Source organism: Gnatocerus cornutus, unplaced genomic scaffold (genome assembly GCF_029298725.1).
Source record: "Gnatocerus cornutus isolate USDA-ARS CGAHR unplaced genomic scaffold, icGnaCorn1.1 ctg00000023.1, whole genome shotgun sequence".
Classification (NCBI taxonomy): Eukaryota; Metazoa; Arthropoda; class Insecta; order Coleoptera; family Tenebrionidae; genus Gnatocerus; species Gnatocerus cornutus.
In genome coordinates this window covers 24938-37644 of record NW_028275375.1, presented here as the reverse complement: position 1 = coordinate 37644, position 12707 = coordinate 24938, and positions in this window count along the sequence as shown.

The window sequence follows — 12707 nt, the reverse complement described above, 5'->3', positions numbered from 1 at the left end:
AGTTCTGAAAGTTATTTTTTTTGATTCGTATATTGACTCTATTAAATTTCAAAATTGTATAGCCAAAAACACAGATTTTAGAAATGCTTGCTTAATTTTGATTGGTTGAACGGTTGGTGCAAACTGGCATCAACCTAAGAAAGAAAAGTTACTAACTTACCACAAAATTACTAAGGTGTATAATTGGTTGCCTATATGCTGCATGTTGAAGCGAAATAATTCTTACTAATTAAGACTTATTTTCAGAGCACAACAAATTCTTTACTTTCTCGTTCTTCTGGGAATGGTCCAAAGAAATCACACAAGTTAAGAAGTTCATTTGAAGGTATTTAGTCTTGGATTTGATTTGCAACAAATTTCCGGGTCTTTATAGAAATTTTTAAAGGCAGGTAAGCTGAAAATTGTTTGAATTCCAGCTTTATAATGTTTTGTGGTATTTCAGGTTCCAACTTCATTACCAGAGTTTATTATTAAGAGACTGAGTATATAGATGATGGTCTTCTCATGACTACACACATCTTGCAGCATCTTGATGGTACCACCCATAGCCTAAGATGTCGAAAAGGCGGTTGTCGTCGCTCAACGTTGAAGGACTCTGCAAGTTATTGCACAGAATTGAAGAAACCACTCATTCTGCGCTCCCAGAGTACAGTGGAGTGATCCAGGAGCATAACATCACGAAAAAGGTGTTGCTTTACTGCAATGTGGATGAAAAAGGTTAAATTTAAACATGTTTTAACTCAAAGTCAAATGTTCTATTTCCAGTGGTCGATGTCGTTCAGTGACTGGGAAATATTCAGAGTGTTGCTGATTTCATTGCGGGAGCACGAAGTTCTTTCTATTGGTTTTTTGAAAACGTGAGATCTGGAGTTCTGGATGCATCGCTGCTTGTTGAGGAAGGATGGAAGGTTTGTTTGTTTTCTTTTCTCTCCATTCATGGTCTTTGGCAAACTTGCCCAAGACGTTAACTGTTCCCAATAAACATCCCTAGGGGCTGTTACGAAGTTTAGACGAGCGCATTGATGGTCACGTCCTCTAGTACAGTAAAATTCGTAATTTTGGTAGTTTTAGTGCTACAGCTATGAAGTTTGGGGGAGTTACTATTTTTGCGTCGCAATGACACAGATTTTAGAAATTTTAATTTTTGAGACAAGTGAAAGTTTCCACGTCCTTGACTGAAATTCGTAATTTGGATAATTTTAGTGCAACAGTTATGAAATTTGGGAAAGTTACTTTTTTTGATTCGTATATTGACTCTATTAAATTTCAAAATTGTAGAGCCAAAAACACAGATTTTAGAAATGCTTATTTTTGAGACCAATCAAAAACTGCAGACACCTTATAAAAAAGTAGGCGCTCATTGCCATCAGTCAACCCTCCTGTGTAAATTTTTCAAATTCTTTTGTGAAAATCTGTCTTTAAATTCTTTAGAGATAAAATTGAAGAAAAACTGAATTTAGCAAGTTTTGAGGTTAACTGGTTGTGTACATATCAACATCAGGAGAATAATGAAAGATTTCAATAAAAATTTGTGACCTTTGTGCTTATCTGCAACCTAAACTAAACGTAGACTTTTCATTTCCAACTCCAACTCTACCGATTTCAAATTTCAAAAGTCCCGCGCTAGAGTTCGACAGACGGCAGCTGTCGTCAGTTCGGTAGATGTCATTTGTTGTAAGTGGCCGGCTCTCCAATTTCGCGTAAAAACACAAGTTTTTAGTGTTCCCACGTGAAATTTTGTGTTCTGAATCATTCATGGAAGTGTTTCAAGTGTTTTCGTCGTGGTCACCAGCCAAAACAGTGTAAATTAAGGTAAATTTCACTATTTTTCCAACAGAATCGGGTTGGTCCATTTTAACCAAGAAAGGGGAGTTCTGTTTTAGCTTTGGCTTTTCGAGTTTCTTTTGGAAATATTCGATTATTGGGGGTAAATCAATTATTTATTAGGGAGAAGGTTAAGAGAAAATTGAATGTTGCAATTTTTGAGGTTTTAGAAATGCTTATTTTTGAGACCAATCAAAAATTGCAGACACCTTATAAAAAGTAGGCGCTCATTGCCATCAGTCAACCCCTCGTGTGTAAATTTTCCAAATTTCTTTCGTGTAAATCTGACTTTAAATTCTTTAGATAGAAAATTGAAGAAAAACTGAATTTAGCAAGTTTTGAGGTTAACTCGTTGTGTACATATCAACATCAGGAGAATAATGAAAAATTTAAATAAAAATTTGTGACCTTTGTGCTTATCTGCAACCTAAACTAAACGTAGACTTTTCATTTCCAACTCCAACTCTACCGATTTCAAATTTCAAAAGTCCCGCGCTAGAGTTTGACAGACGGCAGCTGTCGTAAGTTCGGAAGATGTCATTTGTTGTAACATAAGTGGCCGGTTCTCCAATTTCGCGTAAAAACACATGTTTTTAGTGTTCCCACGTGAAATTTTGTGTTCTGAACCATTCATGGAAGTGTTTCAAGTATTTTAGTCGTGGTCACCAGCCAAAACCGTGTAAATTAAGGTAAATTTCACGATTTTTTCAACAAAAGCGAGTTGGTCCATTTTTACCAAGAAAGAAGAAGAGTTTTCTTGTAGCTTCTCTAGATTCTTGTGGAAATATACAAAAACTATTGAGGGTAAAACAATTCTTTATTAGGGGAGAAGATTAATAGAAAATTGAATGTTGCGATGTTTGAGGTTAAGTCGTTGGTTGTATTAACGTCTTAATCTGGTGAAGAAACTATAGAACATTTTTTTTCAAAAGAAGGATTGGTTAACCGAAGGTTTTTGTGTTGATTTTGATTTAATTCGTAATTTTGGTAATTTTAGTGTATGAAATTTGGGAAATTTATTTTTTTTTATTTGTATATTGACTATTAAATTTCAAAATTGTACAGCCAAAAACACAGATTTCCTGCCAACTTCAGACGAGAGCATTGATGGTCACGTGCTCTAGTATAGCAAAATCCGTAATTTTGGTAGTTTTATTGCTACAGCTATGAAATTTGGGGAAGTGACTATTTTTGCGCCGCAATGACACATATTTTAGAAATTTTAATTTTTGAGACAAGCAAAAGTTTCCACATCCTTGACTAAATTTCATAATTTTGGTAATTTTAATGCTACAGTCCTGAAATTTGGGGAACTTACTATTTTTAAGTCGTGTAACTCTGTCAAATTGCAAAATTGTAGAACGAAAGACACAGAAAGTTGCAAAATCAGTTTCGTCTACAAATCGTTCGGACACTGTATATTTGGATTTATATTGGAACTCGACCTTGTCCATTCATTTCCCTCGGTTATGGCAATAGCACTACCTGATTATTTTTTGTTCGCTCAAGAAAAAAGTTATAAGATAAGCAATTAGGAAATTACGTAGGTATTAATCTCTTTATTGGAATCAGTTGTGTTTCGACTTTTGATAAAGACGGTCGTTTCGGAAATTTGCTACTCTGATAAAATATCTTGTAAGGTAATGTACTAGCCCATCATATTCATTTATAGACATTTTGGAGAGTTTTCAATTCATAGAAACGTTAGGTGAAACGTTGTTCATTTTTTCAGTTTGTTAGCGTTAACAAAAGTTGTTTAATATACAGAGTGTTTATGTTTAGTAATAATCGGATTTTAAAGGAAGTTAGGTACATTTAGACTTTTTTGGTTCTTACAAATGTTTATCTAGGATTTGTGTTTGACTGTTGGATATGGCAAACAAAATTTGAAGATTGCTTTCAGAATTTTGAAATTTTTTTATTGAAACGGAAACATTCTTCTCAAAATTAACCGCTCAATATTAATTTTGAGATTTAAATTTTATTTGAAAGCACATATGAAACTCAACTTCATAATCGTCGTAAAAATTTCCATAGTCGTCTCACGCCATAGTGCTGGAATTCGCTTAGGTCTTATGTATTCATTTTATCCTTCAATTACTTAATTAGTTGAAGGGCAGACAAGTTGAGCAGTACCGCACCACTGACAAACAATTGTTTTTTTTGGCAAAAAAAGAGTTGGATAACAATATTGAAAACTTCGCGAATATTTTGGCCAATTTCAAGTTCAATTATATGAAAAAAGGTTCACACTAATAGACCTTTGTTGAAATATGCCTCGATTGATTTTCTTTCTGGAGGAAATATGTATGACAAATTCGCTAAAAATCCTAATGTGACCCTGACGTCTTATTGCATACTTAAGAAGGACTTAAAATTAACGCCCCAGCGAAAACCAAATGTTAAAATTTTGTTGCATAGTGAAATTAGTGCTCATTATTTATTCTTTAGGCGTGTAGTGTCCCACTTCAAATTCAAATTTCAAACTTTTCGCGCCACAACGACCGCAGGAATTTTTGCGTTAAGAAGTTGGTGGACTTGGGAGTTCACCACCGCCGCAGCGGAGGAGGCGGGCGACGCCGGAGGCGATTCATTCTTGTTACGAGTTCGGGAGTACTAAGGTGTTGTGCTATCGAGTGCGTTTCGCCATATTTTTCAGTGTTAATTTTAATCGCTATTTTGTTCTAATTTTCCATTTTTGTGTTTTTTTTTTTTAATTTTTTGTTTGTTAAAATCTTTTAAACAATTTTTTTTTACCCATTAATTTTAACGGGAGTGTGGTGTTATTTTAGGGCCCCTTGTAGAAGCGCTTGTGCGTTGTCACCTTTTGGTATGTAATAATTTTTGTCATTTGTTGTCTGAAGAAGGAAGTCACCCCGGATTCATGTAAAGTAGTTATTTTCCCCACAATTCTAAAGTAACGCGTTTTTTTTCCGCTGACGTAAGCGTCTGGATTCAACCAGTGTTCGCCCACCGTCCGATAAGCCACGTGCAGAAGCAGTTTAGATTCGTGGAAACCTGATAGTTTTGGGAACTGGAATTTTTATTCGATTCAGTTCAAGGAATTTATACTGTTCAGTTCGAAGGATTAAAAATAGAATAGGATTTTAAAGAAATTGTGAAATACATGAAATTAACTGGGAATGTCTTTTTGGATCACTCTGTGTCATTTGTGAACAAAAACGAGTACATTTTTCCTAAAGTCCACGACTTTCTCTTCCATTGTATTTTATCGAAACTGAAAATTTATATGTTTATGTATTTTATGTATGTCCCTTGATTTCTTAGATGCTTAGACTTTTTTCGTCACAAAAGACACAACATAACAAACAGCCTCTCGCGTTAATGTTAGTACATTCTTTTAGAGTGTGATCAATTCAAAATTAAACTTTGATTTTTGACTTTCGAAAACCCTCCAGTGCTGGAAGCTTGTTACGTGGGACTCTCGGGGTAGTCAGGGTTCACCTAACTAGCGGGTCTTCCGCGGGTGATGTTGGTTACTCTTAATCTGGCCATAATTTGTTAGTACTCTCGATAAGACACCGCCTGTATGTTGCGGAATAGGAAAAATTGTCTTCGGGTCTTCCGAAAACATATCTCGTCCTGTTTCTGTCTGTCGCCTTTGAAAATAATTATCTTTTATTAATGTTTATTGATAAATTGTTTGTACATGTCTACTTGGTAAATTGTGTGTTGTTTTTCATTGTTATTTTGTTTTCAATAATTTTTGTAGTTTGATCACACTCACAACAGAGAGAATGGGAGATTTTTGTAGTTCTTTTGATGTAATTCACTTTCCGTTAATTTGTTTATTGCATCTTTGTACCGAAACGTTTCTTTGTAAAGTGACTTCCTTTGAGATTAAAAATTATTAAGTATTTTGTAACATGATCAAATCGTCTGTTCAAATGCTTGTATTTCTTGAAATGTTAAGAATGGACACGTAGCTGTAAAATTTAAGTCAAAACCATTCAAACTTCTAAAGTTTGAATAAAACAAGTTAAACCACATTTGGTCTGGTGTATTTTTATTTCTTTGTGTTGGTACGCTCTTCCTAAAAGACGATGCACTGCTTTGTATCTAATGAACATCCGCCTTCACAACACAACGTAGGTCCTAGCCGTTTCAGACGATCACGGTTTTCGGCCGTTTTATTTATTTTAAAGTTCGCGGTTCTCGAGTTTGGCGGTTCATTTGAATTTTGGCGGAATTGGGTTACAGATCATTACAGGCGTGTTTGTAGTTTCGTTTAAAAAAGACGTGTTTGAAAAATTCGAAATTTGGGTCAATGTGTTATTATAAAATCTGATTATTGCAAGGCACTTTAAATACCGGGTGTTCCAGCGACTGCTGAACATAGGGAAATAACATGGGAAAATGAATTTTATTTTTTTCCTGCTCTCTCGAACTTCCAAATTGAATTTGGTCAGGGGTGGATTATTCTTTGAATGACACCCGGTACATGTTTTTAATGTAAGGGAAGTGTTTTAACAAAAATTGCGTCGCATTCTTTAGTAAATTTCTATTTGATAGTTTTAATATTGCCGAAACGGGATTTTCCGCGAGTCTTGGGATGAAATGTCTTTTGAAAACGCGAGGCGAATTAATAACGAAATTGATAGATTTTCAATAAGGAGAAATAATTTTGAATGGCTGTGTGATATTTTTCCGTACGTTTTAGTCCTGTTTTTTTAATGCAGAATACGTAACTAACTGAGCTGCATTGTTCCTAATTAGTGAAAGGACAAATCAATTACAAATAAAATGCTAGAAATTTTTTTCCAAAAAAAAGAGTTAAATAATCATTATTTAATAACCCCCGTAAAGTCATCGTTTATTTAGTTGTACTCCGAGTTTTGTGTAAGAAAGACGTCGTGCTACGGTGGCTCGAAATTTATTTTATTGTAGTTTAGTGATTGCCAGGGTTTAAAGGTAGGACTTGTACTATTAGTGCTACAGCTATAAAATTTGGGAAAATTTAGTAATTCTAAAAACTAGTGTTTTTAAATGAATATTACGGTGTCTGTGTTCGCGAAAGGGGTGTATTTTGAGACCCAAAATGGGGGGGAGTCACTCAGATTTAATTTATTTTTCCTATTCTGCATATTTGTCGACTAGAATTTCTGACATTTTATCTCTTCGATGTTAATCTTTTTATCTATTCAAACTTTCTCTTTTTTTTTCAGTTTCCACCATTGATTTCGAGTGCCGAAATTTTTAGTGCGCGAGATAGATCAGTTCAGTTTCAGTAGTGTCATAATAATAAAACTAACATCGTTTTTAAAACAAAGTGAGTGAGTGGTTCCTGGTTCCTGCTTCCTGGAGGGGGATGCAGTGGTAGGAGCGCGACGATACCACTTAGGGATCAGGATTAAAGGGTAAGTTAACTGCTGGCTTGAAATCGTTGGCCAAATTTCTAAAAAAAAATTTCTATTGCAGTAAGTCCGTGTGCGAAGACGATGGCGACGTTGGATCCAACAAGGTAGGATTTTTTTCTTTCTTTTTTGGGTTGTTGTCGCTAGAGGGCCAAATTTTTGACGGTTCAAAACAATTCGTGCTCGATATCTCGGAAACCATTTCAGATATTGGAATGCGGTTTGCGCCATTGTTTTTCACGCGATTTTTTACGTAAGAAATAGTTTTTAGATTTTCCAATAGTCGAAAGTTGCAAATTTTCACAAAAATTCATGACCAAAACTATGGCCAAACTTCTCATATCGATATCTCGCCTTATTTTTTAGAGTAAACTTAAAATCCGGGATTTAAATTCAGATCCGACAACAAATAACTGAGTTATGGCCGATCAAAGTTTCGGATAGTTGTTTTTCATTTTTTCTCATTTTTCCCAATTTTCAAAGTTAAATATCTCGGAAACTATTAGAGATATTGAGATGCGGTTTGCGCCATCGTTTTTCTCGGCTCATTTTACGTTAGAAAAAGTGCTTAAAAGCCCAAAATTCGATAGTCGATTTTTTGAGAAAAAAAATTGCGACTCAAACGATGAAAATTTTTAAATTTTTTTATTTTTGACCATAACTCGTAAACCGTTTGCTTGATCGATCTCAAATTGGGCCAGTAGATAGATTTCGAGCTCCTCTTTCGAATGATATATAAAACAAAGCTATTAAACGTTGTTTTTACATTAAAAATAGTGATTGAAAATCACCCCAAAATGACCACTTCCAAACAGTTTTTGGTCAATGCTTTCTTTATTTCGTAGGTAAACTCAATAAATTTTGACTCATTTTACGCAGAATCTCACGCTGAATCCAAATCTGGAATTTAAATTCAGATCCGATAACAAATAACTGAGTTATGGCCGTTTGAATTTTTGGGTGGTCGCCAGATGGCCAAATTTTTGAAGGTTCCAAACAATTCATGCTCGATATCTCGAAAACTAGTTTGAGATATTCGAATGCGGTTTGCGGCATCGTTTTTCTCGCGATTTTTTACATAAGAAATAGTCTTTAGATTTCCCAATAGTCGAAAGTTGCAAATTTTCGCAAAAATTTATGACTAAAACTATGGCCAAACTTCTCATACCGATATCTCGCTTATTTTTTAGAGTAAACTTGAGTTATTATACACCAGTGTACGCAGAATTTTACGCAGATTTCAAATTTGGAATTTAAATTCAGATACGACTGCAAATAACGGAGTTATGGCCGATCAAAGTTTCGGATAGTTGATTTTCATTTTTTCTCATTTTTCCCAATTTTCAAAGTTAAATATCTCGGAAACTATTAGAGATATTGAGATGCGGTTTGCGCCATCGTTTTTCTCGGCTCATTTTACGTTAGAAAAAGTGCTTAAAAGCCCAAAATTCGATAGTCGATTTTTTGAGAAAAAAAATTGCGACTCAAACGATGAAAATTTTTAAATTTTTTTATTTTTGACCATAACTCGTAAACCGTTTGCTTGATCGATCTCAAATTGGGCCAGTAGATAGATTTCGAGCTCCTCTTTCGAATGATATATAAAACAAAGCTATTAAACGTTGTTTTTACATTAAAAATAGTGATTGAAAATCACCCCAAAATGACCACTTCCAAACAGTTTTTGGTCAATGCTTTCTTTATTTCGTAGGTAAACTCAATAAATTTTGACTCATTTTACGCAGAATCTCACGCTGAATCCAAATCTGGAATTTAAATTCAGATCCGATAACAAATAACTGAGTTATGGCCGTTTGAATTTTTGGGTGGTCGCCAGATGGCCAAATTTTTGAAGGTTCCAAACAATTCATGCTCGATATCTCGAAAACTAGTTTGAGATATTCGAATGCGGTTTGCGGCATCGTTTTTCTCGCGATTTTTTACATAAGAAATAGTCTTTAGATTTCCCAATAGTCGAAAGTTGCAAATTTTCGCAAAAATTTATGACTAAAACTATGGCCAAACTTCTCATACCGATATCTCGCTTATTTTTTAGAGTAAACTTGAGTTATTATACACCAGTGTACGCAGAATTTTACGCAGATTTCAAATTTGGGATTTAAATTCAGATACGACTGCAAATAACGGAGTTATGGCCGATCAAAGTTTCGGATAGTTGATTTTCATTTTTTCTCATTTTTCCCAATTTTCAAAGTTAAATATCTCGAAAACTATTTGAGATATTCGAATGCGGTTTGCGCCATCGTTTTTCTCGGCTCATTTTACGTTAGAAAAAGTGCTTAAAAGGCCAAAATTCGATAGTCGATTTTTTGAGAAAAAAAATTGCGACTCAAACGATGAAAATTTTTCAATTTTTTTATTTTTGACCATAACTCGTAAACCGTTTGCTTGATCGATCTCAAATTGGGCCAGTAGATAGATTTCGAGCTCCTCTTTCGAATGATATATAAAACAAAGGTATTAAACGTTGTTTTTACATTAAAAATAGTGATTGAAAATCACCCCAAAATGACCACTTCCAAACAGTTTTTGGTCAATGCTTTCTTTATTTCGTAGGTAAACTCAATAAATTTTGACTCATTTTACGCAGAATCTCACGCTGAATCCAAATCTGGAATTTAAATTCAGATCCGATATCAAATAACTGAGTTATGGCCGTTTGAATTTTTGGGTGGTCGCCAGATGGCCAAATTTTTGAAGGTTCCAAACAATTCATGCTCGATATCTCGAAAACTATTTGAGATATTCGAATGCGGTTTGCGGCATCGTTTTTCTCGCGATTTTTTACATAAGAAATAGTCTTTAGATTTTCCAATAGTCGAAAGTTGCAAATTTTCGCAAAAATTTATGACTAAAACTATGGCCAAACTTCTCATACCGATATCTCGCTTATTTTTTAGAGTAAACTTGAGTTATTATACACCAGTGTACGCAGAATTTTACGCAGATTTCAAATTTGGGATTTAAATTCAGATACGACTGCAAATAACGGAGTTATGGCCGATCAAAGTTTCGGATAGTTGATTTTCATTTTTTCTCATTTTTCCCAATTTTCAAAGTTAAATATCTCGGAAACTATTAGAGATATTGAGATGCGGTTTGCGCCATCGTTTTTCTCGGCTCATTTTACGTTAGAAAAAGTGCTTAAAAGCCCAAAATTCGATAGTCGATTTTTTGAGAAAAAAAATTGCGACTCAAACGATGAAAATTTTTCAATTTTTTTATTTTTGACCATAACTCGTAAACCGTTTGCTTGATCGATCTCAAATTGGGCCAGTAGATAGATTTCGAGCTCCTCTTTCGAATGATATATAAAACAAAGGTATTAAACGTTGTGTTTACATAAAAAATAGTGATTGAAAATCACCCCAAAATGACCACTTCCAAACAGTTTTTGGTCAATGCTTTCTTTATTTCGTAGGTAAACTCAATAAATTTCGACTCATTTTACGCAGAATCTCACGCTGAATCCAAATCTGGAATTTAAATTCAGATCGGATAACAAATATCTGAGTTATGGCCGTTTGAATTTTTGGGTGGTCGCCAGATGGCCAAATTTTTGAAGGTTCCAAACAATTCATGCTCGATATCTCGAAAACTATTTGAGATATTCGAATGCGGTTTGCGGCATCGTTTTTCTCGCGATTTTTTACATAAGAAATAGTCTTTTGATTTTCCAATAGTCGAAAGTTGCAAATTTTCGCAAAAATTTATGACTAAAACTATGGCCAAACTTCTCATACCGATATCTCGCTTATTTTTTAGAGTAAACTTGAGTTATTATACACCAGTGTACGCAGAATTTTACGCAGATTTCAAATTTGGGATTTAAATTCAGATACGACTGCAAATAACGGAGTTATGGCCGATCAAAGTTTCGGATAGTTGATTTTCATTTTTTCTCATTTTTCCCAATTTTCAAAGTTAAATATCTCGGAAACTATTAGAGATATTGAGATGCGGTTTGCGCCATCGTTTTTCTCGGCTCATTTTACGTTCGAAAAAGTGCTTAAAAGCCCAAAATTCGATAGTCGATTTTTTGAGAAAAAAAATTGCGACTCAAACGATGAAAATTTTTCAATTTTTTTTATTTTTGACCATAACTCGTAAACCGTTTGCTTGATCGATCTCAAATTGGGCCAGTAGATAGATTTCGAGCTCCTCTTTCGAATGATATATAAAACAAAGGTATTAAACGTTGTTTTTACATTAAAAATAGTGATTGAAAATCACCCCAAAATGACCACTTCCAAACAGTTTTTGGTCAATGCTTTCTTTATTTCGTAGGTAAACTCAATAAATTTTGACTCATTTTACGCAGAATCTTACGCTGAATCCAAATCTGGAATTTAAATTCAGATCCGATAACAAATAACTGAGTTATGGCCGTTTGAATTTTTGGGTGGTCGCCAGATGGCCAAATTTTTGAAGGTTCCAAACAATTCATGCTCGATATCTCGAAAACTAGTTGAGATATTCGAATGCGGTTTGCGGCATCGTTTTTCTCGCGATTTTTTACATAAGAAATAGTCTTTTGATTTTCCAATAGTCGAAAGTTGCAAATTTTCGCAAAAATTTATGACTAAAACTATGGCCAAACTTCTCATACCGATATCTCGCTTATTTTTTAGAGTAAACTTGAGTTATTATACACCAGTGTACGCAGAATTTTACGCAGATTTCAAATTTGGGATTTAAATTCAGATACGACTGCAAATAACGGAGTTATGGCCGATCAAAGTTTCGGATAGTTGATTTTCATTTTTTCTCATTTTTCCCAATTTTCAAAGTTAAATATCTCGGAAACTATTAGAGATATTGAGATGCGGTTTGCGCCATCGTTTTTCTCGGCTCATTTTACGTTCGAAAAAGTGCTTAAAAGCCCAAAATTCGATAGTCGATTTTTTGAGAAAAAAAATTGCGACTCAAACGATGAAAATTTTTCAATTTTTTTTATTTTTGACCATAACTCGTAAACCGTTTGCTTGATCGATCTCAAATTGGGCCAGTAGATAGATTTCGAGCTCCTCTTTCGAATGATATATAAAACAAAGGTATTAAACGTTGTTTTTACATTAAAAATAGTGATTGAAAATCACCCCAAAATGACGACTTCCAAACAGTTTTTGGTCAATGCTTTCTTTATTTCGTAGGTAAACTCAATAAATTTTGACTCATTTTACGCAGAATCTCACGCTGAATCCAAATCTGGAATTTAAATTCAGATCGGATAACAAATATCTGAGTTATGGCCGTTTGAATTTTTGGGTGGTCGCCAGATGGCCAAATTTTTGAAGGTTCCAAACAATTCATGCTCGATATCTCGAAAACTATTTGAGATATTCGAATGCGGTTTGCGGCATCGTTTTTCTCGCGACTTTTTACATAAGAAATGGTCTTTTGATTTTCCAATAGTCGAAAGTTGCAAATTTTCGCAAAAATTTATGACTAAAACTATGGCCAAACTTCTCATACCGATATCTCGCT